Below are 20,113 nucleotides of genomic sequence, written 5' to 3' on the forward strand. Positions count from 1 at the left end.
CCGTGGTAGTTTTCATGAAATTAAAAACAACACATGCAAAACAGTACCTTAAACTCAACTCCAGCATCTCAGATTAATCCTCTGTGTTTACAAGCGACTGAAGGCAAGAGAGGAAAAATAAAAGAGTGACAGAAAGAGAGGGAGACAGGAGGAGGAGGAGAGTGACAGAAGTACGTGTAGGATGAAGAGAAAAGTGAAACAGACGGAGCTCAGAAAATAGTGACGCTTCAGGAGACAGGAGAGGACAGAGGGAAAGATGAACCACATGAAGGGAGGGGGTGTTTAATGGGTGAGAGATCGACAGAGAGAGAGAGACAGGACATGCGCACACACATACATTATCGTTAACAGGATGCTGTCTGCGTGCCGTGGACAGATCGGCACGGTAACAATAGAGAAAAACGTGACGTGTGTGCACATATTAACTGATGACAAACAAGTGCTCATCAATAAATGTAGTTTATGTATGAGAAGGTGCTAGCATCATGATGGGTTGGACAGAGAGAAAGAAATTAGGGAACAATGGAGAGCAACAGGTTGAGGAGTCTCCCTAGAAACAGAGGGAGTGGACTGTAGTACACGGGAAACAGCTGTCCTATCATCTTCTGTTCGCTTCCTGAATGTATGACACACTGCAAACGATTTCTCTTGTAGAGACGTCTACATATGTGCATCTTTTTCAATAACTTGTGATATAATTTATTAAAATTCATGCTTGTCAATGTTATCATGCTTTAAAAACAGAAAAACTATAGCATTAAGGCCGAGGTATTGTCCACTTTTTACACGTAAGCCGAAGGTCTGCGTACAATGCGTGTGACGCAAGTTTCGTTATCAGAACTGTACTGTACTGTATTGTACATGCACCGCCAGATATTTGAAACCCCACGTACATTGTACACATAAAAACAGACTATACTTCAGGCTTTACCCTTCCTTATATAGTGGCGTAATACAATTTAGTGGTCAGTGCAGTGTTTGTCAATACAGTATGTACAATTCATGTAAGTGTGAAGTATACATTTTGCATACTAAACATTAAGCAGACACATTTAAATGCAGGGCTAGCAAAGAAATTGCAAATATTGTAATCCATGCAGTAAACAAAAGTTATTCGGAATTACTTAAACTGCATTTATATTTTGTCATAATTATATATATATATATATATATATATATATATATATATATATATATATATTTAAATGCAGTGTTATTCCACAGTTTATTTGTACATTTCGTAGTGCAAAACAAAGACAGAAACAAAGATGTGTCTATGTTTAGAAAGTAAACAATCCTAAGCCGTGTATATTCTTAGCGCTTCAAATTTAGCAATTATACGTTCTCATTATAATATGGTATGGCCCACACTCCCACATAAACAGATACGTGTATTTCCACATGTGTTTCTTATTATGTTGCTGAATTGTTCGTGTTCGATGCTTTTTATCGACTTGTCAAGTGAAAAAAATCTGACGTGTGACACGAAGCCCAGTGTGTGTGTGCTCTATTGTCTATGATATCTATTATTGAGATGCCCCCTGCATCAGTAACCGGATACCACTGGACAAACAGAAGATACCAATTAACTAGCACTGTTGAAAGAGCAACGAGACTGGGTAAATGCAAACAGCACATAATAAAAAGGAAAAGATAGATGAAAGGAGAAGTTTTATAACATCATGTGTGTTATAATTTATATCATATTTATAACATACGACTGTGTTTCTCTATAAATGCAATTAAAGAAACCACTCAGACAGCAAAGCATTAAAAGACAGGACAACTTACAGCTGACCCTCAGCCTAATAAAACTATTTATTATGGCAACTACAGTAACCATATACTACAGGAAAACTGTGGTATAAAGTCATTGTTGTCATTAAAATAATAAAAAAATAATAACAATTAGGGATGCACCGATAGGATTTTTTGGGCCGATACCGATTTAAACAGACAACTTCTGACCGATACTGATGCTGATACCGATATTAAACACTTGTATACAATATTATACAGTTGGTCTACTAGCTAGTTTATTTCTGCATCAAATTATTTTACTGAACATGGATTTTATCTAATTAACATACAACTGACCAACCTAGTAAGAGAGGCACAAATTAAGCTAAAACAAATATAATAAGACAGCATGACAACCTTCAAATGTGGTTTTTGCTATTCAGCATTTATTTATTAACAGCATTAACAAATTTTTTTTTTACATATAATGGATTTTTTTATGCAGTTAATAAATAAACAATCGGTATCGGCCTTTCTCGTGCTATTGCCGATATGCCAATGGTTTCAAATTCATCAAAAATCGGTCGATCAATATAGGCGGCCGATATATCGGTGCATCACTAATAACAATAAAAAAAATGTAACTTACACTTATTATTCAATACAATGGTATAGACGTTTTATCGGACGCACGCACGTTGTCGCAGTTACATGCATGAACCGCAGTGAACTTCTGGTCTGTATTTATTTATCGGTCTGGCTAGTGGCTAAACTGATCTCTAAAACAAATATTTTTCCGAAAATAAAATGTTTTGGTTTGCTTTTACACAGTAACATTAACATAGTGTAAAAGTTGTCATATAAGTTAGATATGATATATGAACGAATCAAATTTATTTGTCATTTATTTAATTTATTTAAAAAATAAATTAAATATATATATATATATATATAAAATATATATATTTTTTATTTATATTTAATATAGAATATATACAAATATAAATAAATAAATATAAACATGTAAATGTTTCTTAAATACATAAATGAATGTGTCTGTGTGTATTTATTTATACATAATAATTACACACAGCACACACACTTATATATTATGCCAAAAATCACTTTTATTTGTATGCGATTAATCGTGATTCATCTTTGCCCAGCACGATCAAAATGCCATGGTATCATAAAACATTACATTTTAGGAATCATAATTTATTATTGTTTATAAATAACTAATAACTATGGTATGTGGAAATTATCGTAACCATGGTGAATTTTGTAAGGCGATGATTATTTTACCTTTGTTAAAGAGAAATGTCTCAACGACGTTAGCATGTGTCACAACACGTTGAGTCTGATGGATGTCATGTTAACCTCTCAGCTAATTTTCACATTTCCATAAAAACCCACACAACTCATGATTCAATTATTGTGCTTTTGTTCAGCCCCCCTCCATAACCCACAAAACAAAAAACATATCAGGTTGACAAAAGCATTGCATCCTTTTTATTACACAGATAAGACAAACCTGTTTTGGTGTTTTATGTACTTCTACACACCAAAATACACCCCAAAATCTGTCCACTGCTGCCCTCAGGGGGACAACGAAAAAGGGCCAAAAGGACCCAGCTCCTGTATTTTTACCCAATATCATGCATAAACATAAACATCACAAGCAGACTGACAAGAGTTGCGTGTATAGGTTAGGGACCGATCCAGACTACATTCACACATCAGATGTGAAAGTTAATTAACACCAGCTAATGAGTACACCGTTCCTACTTAAAATTCAACATTTTTTTTATTTTTGCTGCTAACAACAAAGGTAGTAAGAAACATGTTCAGGTCAAAATGAAAAAATATATATATATTCCAGAAATTAAGCATATTATTGGACCACTAAGATATTTTGCATTGTGTTATATATTGAATGCCAAATAAAGACCCTATAAAATGGCATTTTAAGCACAATTATTCACATGATTGTATATTTGGTCTTGTTACATGGCTTGTTGGAGTGCTTGATTCTGATTGGCATGATGCAGGTATGTTATTTGCAGGTATGTTATTCTTATTCCCAGAAAACAACTGCTTAAAACTAAAAACACACCCAGATGCTGCAAATAATTTTGACAGGTAAAGTTTAATATTAGACATAAATTAAATATAAATACGTCTTTTAATAACATATATACAAAATTATTAACGAAATAGTGTGCTTGTGACATTTGAACGTCTTGTCTTATCTTAAAACCAAAAATAAACAGGTTTTCCTCGTGGAAGGTCTGCATTCAATACAAATGAGCTAAAAAATATTTCATATCAATATTTAAAGGGGACATTTCACAAGACTTTTTTAAAATGTCGAATAAATCTTTGGTGTACCCAGAGTACGTATGTGAAGTTCTAGCTCTAAATACCCCACAGATAATTTATTATAGCATGTTAAAATTGACACTTTGTAGGTGTGAGCAAAAATGTGCAGTTTTGGGTGTGTCCTTTAAAATGCAAATGAGCTAATCTCTGCACTAAATGGCAGTGCCGTGGTTGGACAGTGCAGATTAAGGGGCGGTATTATCCCTTTCTGACATCACAAGTGGAGCCAATGTTCATTTACCTATTTTTTCACATGCTTGCAGTTTACCAAAACTAAGTTACTGGGTTGATCTTTTTCACATTTTCTAGGTTGATAGAAGCACTGGAGACCCAATTATAGCACTTAAACATGGAAAAAGTCTGATTTTTATGATATGTCTCCTTTAATGTTTCTTACCTATGAGATAATTTGCTTACTTATGAGATAATCTGCTGTGTAATAAGCAGGATAATGTACAGGAAGCCGGTTGTTATTGTGAAATAAGCTCTGAAACAACAGTGGTTCTCAAACTGGCGGCCGTGGCTCCCTGGGGGGCCCCAAGGTTGTGCCAGGGGGGCCCCAGTTTTAGGACATTTATAAAAATACATTAATTTATCATAAATTATGTGTAATTAAATCTTAGAAAAATAAGGCTACTAATCAACAGAATTACATTGTATATTTTAAAACATTTTGTTTAATTAAAATCTTATGTTTTAGCATGTTTTTGTTCAAAAATTTTCTTTGGGAGCCACACAGGGCACAAGTGGGGGCCACCGTACACAAGAGGGGCCGCACTCTGAAAAAGTTTGAGAACCACTGTGATACAAGACCCTTCGCTTCTCGTTGGGTCCTGATCTCACTCTCGGGGCTTATTTCTGTGATAACAACGAGCTGCCTTTACATTATCCCTTAAATATCACAGGGTTCATCTTATTTTTTTAAATAGCCAGCCATGCATTTGTTTACAGCTATTCTCTAGTTTCTAATGTTTATAGAGACAATTTTATTGGTCAAAACATAAGAAAAAAAATGAATTAAATATGTTCAGAAATATGTATAAGAGTTGTAAAAGAGTAGTTTTATTAAACACTGCTTATTTTGTCAATAAAAATGAACACAAACTTTAATAAAAAATATATATAATAAAAAGAAAAAAACTAAAAAAGGGCAAACATTTTTTCAAATAAACAACGTTCTTTATTAATTGTTTTAATTTGCCTCACATTCCTTTTCGTAAATTATCTCAAGTAGGTTTTACTCTCATTGGCTACTGGTATCTGGATTGACAGCTCCCTGACCTTTTTTTAAAAAGTGATCTGTACTGCCATTGAGTTTGTTATTTTCTTTCTCATTGAATATTTTCGTTGGTTTCTTAAAAGTTTGCTTTCAGTTTTATTGTCACAGACAGATGTGATTCTATAGGCATGGAGGTACTTGGAGCTATTTTACTTTGTGCTGGTTTATAGTATCACAATAACGACAATCTAACGAGAAGAAACACAAAATGGCAGATGATGTTATTGAGAATTTGAGGATTGAAGAAGTTGCCCCTACAGAGTCGATAAAATCAGTCAACAAGCAAGACAAAGAAGAAAGAGGAACTGCAAACTCATGTTACTGTGGGGAGGGCCAGACCGGTGTCCATTTCCCTTTAATATTGTAAGGAGGTAATAAAGAGGAGAGAACTGAAACCAGCCCAGCTGACTGTGAGGCCAGATAGGAGCCGCCATATGATCCCATCAAACCCAGCATGGCTTTCACCTGAGCTGCAGAGTCTGTGGGGGTAAACTCAGAAACCGGTACGTAGATGGATGAGATGTGCTGTCAGTACCGACCGTGATGCTGGAGCACATGTCAACATGAATTCACTGTAACTAGATAACCAACCCATGTTATACATTTGATGAATATCGTTTTGGATCGTCAAATGGTGTCTTGCTGTAATGTTGAACTGAAAGTTGCATTTCCGTTAAAACTACTGAGCAAACAAAAACACACAAACATAAAGCTGTCATTTATTTTATCTTTAGAATAAAGCCTATGTCTGTCTGGACATGTTTACGAGAAGTGCCACTAAAAATAACAACGTCTTCCTGCCTACATTCTTCCATAATACTTTTTAGCAGTGTTTGCAAAGCAATTATATGGATTAAAGCTATGTATATAAAATGATACGTCAAATTTTGTGGCTTGTTGAGAAAAGGTGTCTTATTACTTTTCCAACCAATCCGACATATGATATAAAACAAAATGTATAAAAAGTAAGTGATGTTTTTGTTACAGTTTTCAGAAGAAGTCCCCTAATAGTCTGCAAAGTATTCTTGCTATTTGAGTGATACATTATGCAGATAACAGCAGCAAACTGCTACAAACTTACAGGTGCAGTTACTCCTCGAATCATTAACTTGCTAACAACATAAAAGAAACTTATCAGTTAACAAAAAAACCTTCTCTATTCTCACACGGTACATTTCCAGTCGACCAACACAGTGAAAGTCAGAGATGAGCTGTTTTGGTCCAACAAACAAATCTCCACTCCCTCACAGGTCGAGAGAAACAGGGCGAATCGACGTGGGAGTTGGGTGCATCCGGGGCACCGCATAGTTTTCATTCCTCACAGATGAAAAACGAGGTGAGGAGAAAGGGGGAGAACTTTGGGTAAAATACAGTAAAGTCGAACAATAGCCTTCTCAGCCAGAATCCCAGCCCTGCTAGCCAAAATACGTGTCGCCGGCGGAGACGAGAATGCCAGAGTGAGGCTAACAATGCTGAGCAGTCAAAATACTGAAGGCTCGACGGTAACACAAGGCAACACGGTGGACAAACACGCTCAATTCAAGTAATGGAAAAGTTGTGCAAAGAAAATAAAGACACTTGTATAATTGATGTTTAATTGTGCCGATTGAGAAGATGAAGATGTGTTATTGCTTTCAGGGCTGTTTTAGCATAGCATAGCACAAACCATTGAATCTGATTAGACCATTAGCATCATGCTAAAAAATAACCAAAGAGTTTCGTTATTTTTCCTATTTAAAACTTGACTCTTCTGTAGTTACATTGTGTACTAAGAGCGACAAAAAATAAAAGTTGTGATTTTCTAGGCAGATATGGCTAGGAGCTATACTCTCATTCTGGCTTAATAATCAAGGACTTTGCTGCCGTAACATGGCAGCAGGAGGCGCAATGATACTAAAGCAATAAAATAATCGTGATAGTCGCCAAAGCCCTAAAACAGGCATTTAATCGACACAATTTATTAGATAATTAACCGTGAGCCAAATTTTATAACCATGACAGCCCTAATTACTTTTGTAAAATTTCATCTATGGACGAAAAACGCGTGGGAAATATCCTATCAAATAAATATATATCCTATTAGTGGGTCAATAAATCAGTAACAATTGTGATTACTGGATAAGGGCAATTTAAAAAAATATTTTTTTTCGATTTGTGAACCAGTTCAATAATTTATAAAAAAAAAAAATCGCTGACAATTCATTCACAAATTACTATAGTATGTAAGCACGCTTACTTTACGCAGGCATAATATAAGCCAGCAGACCATAACTAGATAAATAGATATTTATTTAAGCAATTTCAATTACATGGAAAATGCAACTTTCATATTTCCAAGATTCTCATAACTTTAAAAAATTGGGTGGGCGGTTTTGTCCAGTAAGCAACAGCATACCCTTCAAAAAAATAACCATGGTTTTACTACAAATAAAAAAAAACATAGTTGCTATATATAAAATAAAACATTATAACTACAAATTTGTAGCAAATCCATAGTTGTACATTTTATGAATGGTGATCAATTTGTAAAAAATTAAATGTCTACACTTTTACTATCATAAATTCATGGTTCATTTTTATAAGGGCAGCAATCACTAAACACACCTTAGCAACCACTCACAATACATTAGCAACTATTTAACAATCTGGCAACCACCTGAGGCTCTCACTATAGTGGCTATACATTTCGCAAAGGCAAACGCCACTCACATTTTTCTTCAGAAATTTTTTTTTTTAAACAACTTACACGACTGGTCCAACAAAAAGCCTTTGTACTGCTTTTAACTGCTGAAAGGGAAGATTGACTTTCTGTTGAAATGGCAAAAATGTCTCTTAGGCAAGCGAATTGACTCAACTGGATCAATGAAGTAGAGATGATTGTTTCATACAATCGTCAAGGTCCGAGTCCGCAGTTATCAAACGTTATGAAATGCACAAAGAAAACTCAGGAGATTGAAACAGTTTGGTCTGTGAAAAACAAAGCTCTGATGCAAGTGAAGGTTAAAAAAATAAAGATTTCCTGCTCTTATGATTGTGGAAGAATTATCCCAACATTAAATGAAATGGTCAAGACAAAAACAAGTGTGTTGGGGGTCTCTACCACAAAACTAGGAGTGTTGCAGGTGTCGCAGGGCATTGCTAGGTGGTTACTAGCAGTGTCGCTAAGTGGTTGTTAACGTGCTAAGGGTCATGGGTTGCTAGGTGGTTGTTTAATTGCCACAGTAGACAGTTCCCACTCCCAATATTCTGTTCCCTAAACAAGGCTCAGATCCCTTGTTCAATGTAGGTTTATGTGATCATTGATATGATATCTAACACGCCTTTAACTCGAGATGACACCCACTTTGTTGTGTCAGTTGCGTCTGAGAAAATGCGATGTACCAGCAGTGTTTTTTGGACGGCGCTTTAAAAGACTTCCCAGGGACAGCATCTCTCTCGATTAATGGCACACAGTGTTGGCACGATAGAAAAGAGGGCAGTAACTCTTCTACATGGCTGCCAAAAATTGAGAAAAAAATTGGCATTTGGGATTTTCCCACCATCATTTAAGAGAGTTTAATATTTGGAAAAACATTAAAAATCATTTTTGCAATGTGTTGTTTTGTGGCTGAGTTATGATTCCGCAGGCTTACTTTTTCATATTGGATGCTTGGGAATAATTAGATATTGACATAATAAGAGAGTAGATCGTTTTTTATCCCGAAACTAAAAAGTAAGTCAAAGCTCTCGTCGATTTGGGCGTACCTGTTCTTCATACAGTACGTTATATGCTGGTTAACCAAGCAGCATCTGTTTTGCTTGACTTGCCAGGCTTGTAAGGATTTGCACAGAGGGGGAGATGAGGGGTGTGGCTGGCCCCTCTAAATCAAGTCCCTGTAATTTACGTTGAGGTTATGTTCGCTACATTCTTTACTCCCGCTTTATTCCCAAACATCCCTTCGGAAAGAAGAGACAACTTGGCAGCTGGCTGTGTTCAGATTACCAAACTGTCATGCTATGTACAGTTTCTGCAGTATGTGAACTGTGTGCCGTATTCAAATTTACTGTATGCATGTGAACAAATATATTTGCTAAAAGGTGCAGCACACAAAGAGCATACATTGTTGAATACTGTATCCCACAATGCATTGCGACCATTGTTACACATACTATTTTTAGTATGTTTTCACGTAACACTTTTATCACAGCGTGTACTGCACAGGGCCTTTACTCATAAAACACAATAAGAATAGATTTTTGTATACAGTAAATCCTACAAACACTGTTTCGCTCATTTGTGCGTTCTTAGCAAGAGCTTTATCGCAATAAAACTCTAAGACTAAACTATCTTCTGTATTTGGCTTAAAAGGAAATAATTCATTGTAAAGGTAAGGAAAAGACGATTTTCGAGTAAACTAAACATTTAAATGTTAACATTTGAATGAATATAGTGTGCGAGTTGATGAAGAATAGTCATGAAAGTCGTTCATGATGATTGCCGCTGGCCTAATCACAGCATGATGATTAAGAGCTTTATCACACTCCTACTCGAGCGATATTGCTTAAATATACATAATGTATGAAAAATAACAACAAAAAATAGAACACCATACCTTAAACCTGAAGTATAGTATTATTAGGGGTGTCACGATTCTCAAAATCCTGTATTCGATTACATTTTCGATAAGAAGGTCACGATTCGATTCTCAATTTTTTTTTGAAAGCACAAAAAAAATGCTATGCCATTTTTAGACTAGACTTAATGAAATATAATATCTGACCTAGAACCCAGAGATGCCCTGCCATGTTAAGTTGTGCTACCAGTTGAAAAATTTGGTACATGCACATACCTGATAAAATGAAACTTCCTGTCAGATGAACATTCCTGTCAGTGCTTTGCACCTTGTCATTTAAACGCGAGCGGGAATAATCACGAGTTTATATGTACACAAACTAATATTATGTCGAAGTCTGCTGCTTGTGTTGTAAGTAAACATGATGCACAGTGTTTTGTACATGTATATGTTAGAGCATTCTATGAATTTTCAGCGCAATTGATGAAATAAGATCGCGCAACTTTCACACGTTTGCAAAATGAAACTGCGGAGATCAGCCGCTGTAGTTTTATCAATGAAAGACGTAAAATGTTGTGTTCAGTACCTCAGATTAGATAAATGGGCGGGGGGAAGGCGGTGTCCTGTGGCTAATCAAACACATCACACAGATCACACAACCTTGCAAAAGCGTATTTATTTGGCTCATACACGTACACAGATGTTCAAAACTTACGCATTGTGGCGAATTGCAATTTCATAATGCACTCCTGGCCTACATACTCCTGTGCGCACATGTGCGAACTATGTGTACGATGTACGTGCAGTTATACAAATTAGAAAAATAACACTTAAAGGGATAGTTCACCCAAAAATGAAAATTCTGTCATTTACTCACTTTCATGTTGTTACAAACCTGTATAAATTTCTTTTTTCTGATGAACACAAAGTAAGATATTTTGAGAAATGTTTGTAACCAGGCCATTAGTGGACCCCATTTACTTCCATAGTACTCTTTTTTCCTAATATGAAAGTGAATGGGGTCCATGAATGGTTTGGTTAATTTTTTCCCAAAATATCTTCATTTGTGTTTATCAGAACAAAGAAATTTATACAGGTTTGTAACAACATAAAAGTAAGTAAATGACGACAGAATTTTCATTTTTGGGTGAACTATCCCTTTAAGGGTGTCACGATTTAGATTTTAAATCAAAATCCATCAAAATTAAGTCATAACCTCGAACTTCGAATTTAAAAAATGGAATCGTTGATGCTGCCACGCCCCCATGTCATGAGCCATACTCCAGGTTTATAGGTGTGCGCAAATAGCGACAACTTTTATTTATGAATAATGGGGAAGATGATCCTGATCCTTTTTTAAAAAAATGCAACGTGCAACACTCTACCTGCTCCAGACAGGGAACGCCTATTAAACGCATGCACGAGAGAGAGAGAGAGGACCTGCAGGAGCCTAGTTCTTCTCTTTGCTCTGTTTACAAGTTGCTGTCTGCATGTTTACCATGTCTGCGCGATTCGTGACTTGTGCTAGGGCTAGCATCGCTAATCATAGCTTACATTAACTTTTACTAGCAGTGATTTTAAATGGATTTCTCCAAATAGCATGCCAAACGTTACCTGTCGAGTGGAAACTTTGCGTCGGAAGCCCAACCTGTGCTTTTAGCGCACACCAGCGTGTAAAATATTCTCCAAAAAACACTCTGGTCTTGTTTCTTTTTTCATAGTCCTTTCTCTTCTTGTCATACAATTCGTGGACGCTTTTTCTCTTGCGACCCTCAGACATTTTGAAAAAACACGATGAGAACGCAAGCTTTAATGAATGGCTGAAACAGTAGCCCACCACACATGTACACCTGAAAGTGCGCATGTGCAGAAAGCGAAACCTAGGGACGAGCACGTACAACGGCCTTACGTCAACACATCACCAGAATGATTGACAACTGGGATGACAAATAGTCTTGATGATCCACCTGGAAAAAGAAAATTTTACACTATACCTTTAAACATGTTGGCTAGTTGAAAACATCTCCCTAACACTGAATGAATCAAGAGGCGGTTCTTTCCACTACAATATATTTGATTCATAATATATTGAACAGCTCTGCTAAGCCTAATAAAGCAAACACACTTACACATCCATCATACATTAGCTGTTTGGATAATATAAAGTGCTTCGGCTTTCAACTCACTCTGCGAATGCTAAATGCGTAGTCATGTGAACTGTTTAATCTCCCTAGGCTAAAAGATGAAATGAACTTAAACAGGCAAGAGTACAATCTGCATACTTGATAGAGAGAGCCGAGCTCAGTGAATATGTACATGAAGGAAAGTGATAAACGACAGGAAGCTCGGCTTTCACCGAACTTTAACAACATTTGCTTTGATCTTACGAATAGATTGAAAGCAATACATTCATCAACGCATAAACAATTTACAGTCTGCATGTAAGTAAACACAAGAGCATGTTAAACGCATTAAGAAACTCATGTTAAATGGAAAAACAAACTCTGATGTCAAGCTTAGGATGAACGATTAACATGGAAAGAAATGTCAGGAAAGTGCAGAGAAAGACTTTGTTGTTAGATGCATTTTGTATTCGCTCTTCTCATCCTGTAGGGTACAGCAGGAAGTGCGGTGTGAAAACAAGGAAGTAGTGAACGGTTTCCTCTGACACTGGACAACCTGACTACGTGAGAGCTTCTTAACAACAGCAGCACTATAAACCAGAGTTTTACATTTTTCAGAGACAAATGTGTGTGGCGGGCCGCTTATCCATGCGAAACCTGTTGCCACAATGCTAGCTAGGGTGCTTAGCAGAGCGATGCTAATAGGGATATGGATGCTTGCCCTAGCAAACAGTGCTAATTATTATGAAACCTTGACAACAGTGATGTGTCTTCCTGACTCCTGTGCCTGCCTAACAAAACTCAGACCTCATAAAACTCATTCCAAAGCTCTTCGCCAAGATCCCAGAAGCTCTTATTAAACATCTCCTTAAGCTAAACATGAAAGACATCATACCAACTTTAAGAATCGCATAAAAGCTCAGAAGGATTAGATTAAATGCAAACAAAGATCTTAGAAAAGATAAACTGTTAAGAAGTGTTACATCAGGGCTTTGCATACTGATCCGGTGGGTCACGTAAAGTCACTCATGACTCATGAATGACACATAAACCCTGTAGTTCAATTAATGACTGACTGATAGCAATGATGAATGATTTCTTACCGTAGGGCATGTTGGCATTAGGGCTGCACGATTTGGGTAATTTTTCCCATTGCGGTTATTGATGCTAACATTGCGATGTGCGATTGCGATTTTAATAAATGGTATCATGAGTCAACTTAATGGGTTTTAAGAAAAATCCACACACAGTTTAGGGATAATGCTAAAATGTGTATTTGTTAAACTAGAAATGTTTTCGTATTGCCACGTGATGTAGCAACTGCTCAGTGTCAGTAATCCTAAATCCAAAATACCGCCATACAACAGACGTAGGTTTTTTTTTCAGCTACCAGATCACTGTCAATCTCCTCTGCATCCATCTTCGCTTTGGTATTTCTGCGCTGCGCACACACAAGTGACAACGCACGCCACACACGTTCATGCCACACGTGCACTGCCTTTTTTGTTAGTTTTTCTGTCTTTTTTTAAACAGCAAGAAAAATCATCAAACTGTTATCAGAAGGTTTGTGTTAACAAGTCCACACATTTATTTATTTAATATAATTGCAACATTTTGCTGTCATATAATCGCACAGGCTGACATCGCGATTGCGATTGCGATTGCGATGCGATTAATTGTGCAGCACTAGTTGGCATCAATTAAACTTACAAGAACAAGGAAATTAAAAACTACTTTTTACTTAAAGAACATAAATGTACACTCACCTAAAGTATTATTACGAACACCTGTTCAATTTCTAATTAATGCAATGGTGTAATGGTGTGGGGGATGTTTTATTGGCTCACTTCAGGCCCCTTAGTGCCAGTTGGGCATCGTTTAAATGCCACGGCCTACCTGAGCATTGTTTCTGACCATGTCCATCCCTTTATGACCACCATGTACACATCCTCTGATGGCTACTTCCAGCAGGATAATGCGCCATGTCACAAAGCTCGAATCATTTCAAAGGAGTTTTTTTGAACATGCCAATAAGTTCACTGTAGTAAAATGGCCCCCACAATCACCAGATCTAAACACAATAGAGCATCTTTGGGATGGGGTGGAACGGGAGCTTCGTGCCCTGGATGTGCATCCCACAAATCTCCTTCAACTGCAAGATGCTATCCTATCAATATGGGCCAACATTTCTAAAGAATGCTTTCAGCACCTTGTTGAATCAATGCCATGTAGAATTAAGGCAGTTCTGAAGGCGAAAGGGGGTCCAACACTGTATTAGTATGGTGTTCCTAATAATCCTTTAGGTGAGTGTCAAAATACCAATAAAAAAAAAAATTTCAGTCGGTGGTAGAGCGCTGCATTAACATCACAGAAGATCATGTAATGTATTGTAAGTAGCTTACAATACAGTAGCTTAGTATAAATGTGAATGTAAAATAAACACTATACCAGTTTGGGTGGGTCCTTATATGAAAAGCTCAGTGGTAGAGCATTTTTTGGGAATCCCTATATGATTCCAAGAGACCGGACAGTTCACATGTACTCACACAGCACAGTTTATAAAGGAAAAGAACCGAGTTTGTCTGGGCATGAGGACAGTGTCCATATGGCAGACATGTGAGTGGGTGAAATATGTCGCTTTTCAGCAGGACATCAGAAAATGCGAGCGCATCTGATATCCTACACAGCAGAGTTAAACTGGCACAGCATTTGCGAATCTGAACAGACTTTTTATTTTAATATTGTTTTTTATTTGTGTGTAAATGTAACAAAAAAATTTAATTTCCCTTTGGAAAAAGTCCCAACATGTTCCATTTAGGTACAGATATGTAAACAGTTGCTACCAATTTGATGTACTAATGTGCACTCCATATGAGCTATTTAGATACAAATGTGTACTTTTTGAAAGGGTACTGCACAAATGACAGATTTTTTGACAATTTTTCACTCAGTGTTGCATCTTGTGGCATTAGGCAAGGTATATATTAGGCCTAAACCAATCATAACTGTCTGTTAAATTGTGCAAAAGCCTTGTTTTAAATTCAATGAATACTATATAAAACATGGTAGGTAATCACACAAAAAACTGGCAAATTTATTGCAAAACACAGAGGTGGTCATTTTGGATAAGCAAGTGTGAACATCTGCAAAGTTGTACAAACTCACCACTATGATGCTTTGATAGAGTCGCTATGCAGTTGCTAGGGGTTTTTGAGTCACGCTGCCTATTGACCTAAGCCAAAATAGCCAACCCTAAGTCTCTATTCTCCGGTCCTTAGATATGCCTCGGGTCCTTCATTCAATTCAAGTATTTGGGATGTTTGCTTGTTATATTCTCTCCACCAGGCACCTAATCAAGATATATACCTAGACATAGAAAAGTGATCATTTAATACTGATGTTTAGAGGTTTAAACAACAGAAACAGTGATGTCTGCTTAGCAAGCACTAAAAGACAATCAAACAACACAGGTTTTGTACGCCATGCCATTAAAAAAGTACAATAACAAAGTTCATCATCATTTTCAGCCCTGTTTCATTACAAATAATCTTCAGTCTTTCAGGCAGCCATCACATGACCGTGTTTTCCTCTTTTTGCCCTGGGCTTTAATAAAACAAGACTTGAGTGAAGAGCATTCTTCATCCTTATGTCAGATCTGACTGTACGTTTCACTCCTTTAACCCTCTATACTTATGACCCTGCGTCCGCAGCAGTATGTCTTAACATTCAGCATACATAAATCCTCCCTGCAATAAAAGCACTCATCTGGGATCAGTTTGAGGCTTGCACGTCCAAAAGACTTTGATTATCCAGACAAGGCAGAGCTGATCCTTGATAAGTCCTTATTTCCTGACATGCTTTGTATGCACATGGGCTACGATCTGTGACTCAGTTGTTATTGTCTATGTGTGGATAAAAATTCTGATAAGTGATGCCTGCTAGGGCTCCTGCTTCGGTTTAGTGATTTGAACAAACATTAAAGGGATAGCTCACCCAAAAATAAGAATTTTATCATTATTTATGTTGTTTTGAACCTGTATGAGCTTCTTTATTCTGTTGGAAACAAAAGAAGATATTTTGATAAACAATGGAAAGCACACAGTTGACTGTACCCACTGACCTCCACTGTAGGAAAAACAAATATGGGTACCGTCAACTGTGTTACTTAGCATCGTTTATCAAAAAATCTTCTTTTGTGTTGAACAGGAAAAAAAAGGTTTTTGGTGGTCTCCAAAAACCTTGGGTACCCACAACAACAAAAAGACGAAAACATTTAAAAAGGTTTTGTCTATGTTTAATTCATAGATAATAACAAATACGTTTCCAATTATATTTTTATAACTAAACTAAAAAATGTCCCCACTTTTTATTTAAAAAAATCTGGTCACCATATTTTTGGGTGAACGATCCCTTTAAGGAACACACTTGTTGCCAAGTCACCTGCTGTGATACTGAAATGAACAATACCTCAGATCATGTGGCTTATTAAGCAGAGGTCAGCTGTTACTTTCCTATTATTGCAGTTGCACGCAGACATACATTTGAAGGAGCAAATATTAAGCTTGTTATAAACCAGACCACGGTCAGCAGTCAGTCAGGTTTTGAGCGTCGTTTGACTTGGCTGTTCAAAACAGTGCACAAAGAAAAACGAACGAAAAATTGACGAAAAATGCACAGAACGCATATAGACATATAAACACCAATAAAAACTTGATATTCACCACAAGTGTACTTTAAAGGGACACTCTACTTTTTTTGAAAATATGCTTAATTTTCAGCTCCCATGAAGTGAAACATTTGAATTTACCATTTTGAAATCCATTCAGCTGATCTCCGGGTCTGGCGGGTACGACTTTTAGCATAGCTTAGCACAATCCATAGAATCTGATTAGACCATTAGCATCACGCTAAAAGAGTTTTGATATTTTTCCTATTTAAAACTTGACTCTTCTAAAGTTACATTGTGTACTAAGACCGACGGAAAATGAAAAGTTGTGATTATCTAGGCCGATATGGCTAGGTACTATACTCTCATTCTGGCGTAATAATCAAGGTCTTTGCTGCTGTACCACTGCTGCAGCTGGCGCAATGATATTACGCACTGCCCGAAAATAGTCCCCTGATATTGAAAGTAACCAAGGAGACTATTTTTGGGCAGTGCGTAATATCATTGTAATATCAGCCATAGAGCCATCAAAATTCTTTGGTTATTTTTGAGCGCGATGCTAATGGTCTAATCAGATTCAATTAATTATGCTAAGCTATGCTAAATGTGGTACCGCCAAACCCGGAAATTGGCTGAATGAATTCAAAAACTGTAAAAATCAAACGTTTAACTCTAGGGAAGCTGGAAAATTGTGGAAAAAAGTGGAGTGTCCCTTTAAAAGGATAAGGCTTATAAGACATTACGAATATATCACAGCCACATGCTGGTTGTACCGAAAGTGATCTCATCTCATGCAGGTGCAGAACAGACATTGGCCACCAGCTATTTGGTGTGTCAGCGCTACTTCATTTTTACCCTAAAAAAGACTGCATACCAACATGCTAAAATCCACACAATGCACCTAAGCAACTGCATAGCAACACCCTGGGAACCAACCACCCAGCATCATAATAATGATGATAATGAAACTGTAAGGCCTTGATCTTAACACAGTAAGACCCATATCTTGCTCTAGCGTGGTTTTTCTGTACCCTTCCGTGCCACAGTTGACATCCTCAACGAAGTTTTCATCATGAACAAACCTCTTGTTTCGTAAACAGGATCTGCGAGTGACTTAAATGGTTTTTGATTACTAAATCATACGGTGTGACATGTTTACAAAAATACAAGATTCTGGAAAAACTGCAGATATACAACAAAGAGCGAGAACAAAAGTAAAGTTTGGGTGAAAGGGTGCATGTTTTGTTTTTTTAGCTCTGACTAGTATGCAGGAAGTGTAGGTATATAAAGCTTGTGATGTAATCCACTTTAGTCTAGCAAGGAAACTTCCTCAACATCTCAAAGTTTTGAGTGTCATTTAGCTATCACACCGCCGGTTATCCCTGCACCCCTTTGCTTAGACTTACTCAGGAGGATATGTTGTCATGATTAAGTATTTTCTTATGAAGGCAACATTAGACTAAGAGTGAAATGTTTTAAATTAATAATCCAAGTCAGGCAGCAAAGTGCTCATTAAAACGTTTCCATTTTGGAGCCGTTGTCATTGGGTTGCAACACATTAAAATGCAATGGGAATGCCATCATTTATAATTTACGTGGGGCAGAATTTAGAAAAGCTTTTTATTTATGTGCATTATTTTAGGTATGTGCACACAAGAATTAGTAGGAGTTTAAATATTTATATTTAAATATTAAGCTTACAGTACTGAAAATTTAATGGATGAAAAAAATGGCATAATTCAAGTCATAATACATTTACTTTATCCACAGTATGATTTTTTGTGTCGCCTTTAATTTTGGGATGAAATACGATGTGATATTTAATATGAGATTAGTAATAATCATACAGTTTTAATCACTTTTGTACAACAGGAAACATTCAAAACCCAGTTTTTGGGTCTGTGAAGGACCAGTTTACAGCCCACAGTACCAAAGTCTTTCAAAGTCACAAAGGTTGAAGGGTACGCTTGAAGGTGACACTTAACCAACCAATCTTTTCGATTTTTGGGCACAATGACAATTCTGGGCAAGGTGCAAGATAAGTTCCAGAAACTGAGAAAATGCACCTAAGTTCCTGACAATTACTTTTTAAGCAAAACAACAATTTCACCAAATAATATCAAAAATATTTCCAAAAGCATGGTTAACCTACTGGCATCATGACACACACATAGAGTATGACACACAATCTCCACTACAGCACTTAACCTACTATAACCGCTCAAGTGTCGAAAGTGAAAGTTCAACAACTACCTAGTTCTTCCTCCTTTATCTACGTCTCTAACAATACAAAGTTTGTGATTGGCTTTTTATATTACAGTACAAAGCTGTATGGCCCTTGCTTACCTTATGTCAAAGAACAATATCTGTCAAAATACCCTAAACAAGCAGTATTTGTTTAGCATCCATGAACTGCTCCATTGCATAACAAGTGGTTGATATCATCACTCAGCATTACCAGAGGCCTATGCGGGCCCACTGAAAGTTATAGAGTAACATAATCCCAACCCCTCAGTACTACCACCTTCCAGGTGGCCACCACTATCTTTCCGTTATTAAAAGCCAATGAGAGACATTCACACAGATGCTACAAATTCTGAATGCATAACAGATCATACATATGCATATATGTGTGTGTGTGTGTGTGTGTGCGTGTGTATACATATGTATGCATGTCTTTAAATGGAAAAATTGGTATTCAGTCTTTTAGAAGCAGACTGTAATGCTCACACTAGGGAATTGTGGGAGTTGTTTGATGGCGGAAATCCCCCGGGAGTGTGTAAATGCAATTGTCTAATGCTTTCCCTTTAGCACTGATACATCCGTGGGTTATATGCATTAGTAAATATGCTATACTGCAATATGAAACCATTTAAGAAGATGACAACGATTGTGGGCAAGATAACTAGGTTGCTAAAAAAGCAGAGAGGTGTGACATGTTATAATAAGAAACTGCTGCTGTTCTTTGTTCTGTGTGGACACTGTGACACAAGTTTTCATAAGCCCACAGACACACGAGTCACAAACTTCTATGTTTACCAAACGAAACCATAACCAACGTATGGCTCAATGGCATGATGACATGCATATTTTTGTGTCTGGGGCATTATGGACTATAAAAATAAATGCATTTATTCTATAAAACTTAATTTAATATTATTTAAATATATTTTCTGTATTTTTAAATAATAAATAAAAAAAATTGTTTTACTATCTTAAACATGTTAAATGGCAAACAGGGAAATTGTCTGAACAGATTATAAAAAATTCCAAATAAGACACTTTGGCTTTATTTTATGTCCTATAAACAAATAAAACACATACCAGTAGTTGTTGGGCTATTCGCATAATTGAAAAACTATTTGGATGT

The 20,113-nt window shown here is 36.6% G+C and overlaps 1 protein-coding gene across 4 annotated transcripts in view; it reads right to left on the bottom strand.

Annotated features, from left to right (window-relative positions):
- ptbp3 (polypyrimidine tract binding protein 3) overlaps positions 1-20,113 on the bottom strand; it is a 71,905-nt gene that overhangs the window by 49,832 nt on the left and 1,960 nt on the right. The window contains exon 2 of one of the 4 annotated variants that reach the window (XM_065290361.1): positions 15,243-15,443. The exons of 2 other annotated variants lie outside the window; for them this stretch is intronic. The gene's annotated coding sequence lies outside the window, so the exon portion shown is untranslated. Of the gene's footprint in view, positions 1-47; positions 1,029-15,242; positions 15,444-20,113 lie in introns of those variants that run through there. One more of the 4 variants, XM_065290362.2, reaches the window with a different exon arrangement.

This window comes from Paramisgurnus dabryanus, chromosome 10 (assembly GCF_030506205.2).
Source record: "Paramisgurnus dabryanus chromosome 10, PD_genome_1.1, whole genome shotgun sequence".
Taxonomy (NCBI): domain Eukaryota; kingdom Metazoa; phylum Chordata; class Actinopteri; order Cypriniformes; family Cobitidae; genus Paramisgurnus; species Paramisgurnus dabryanus.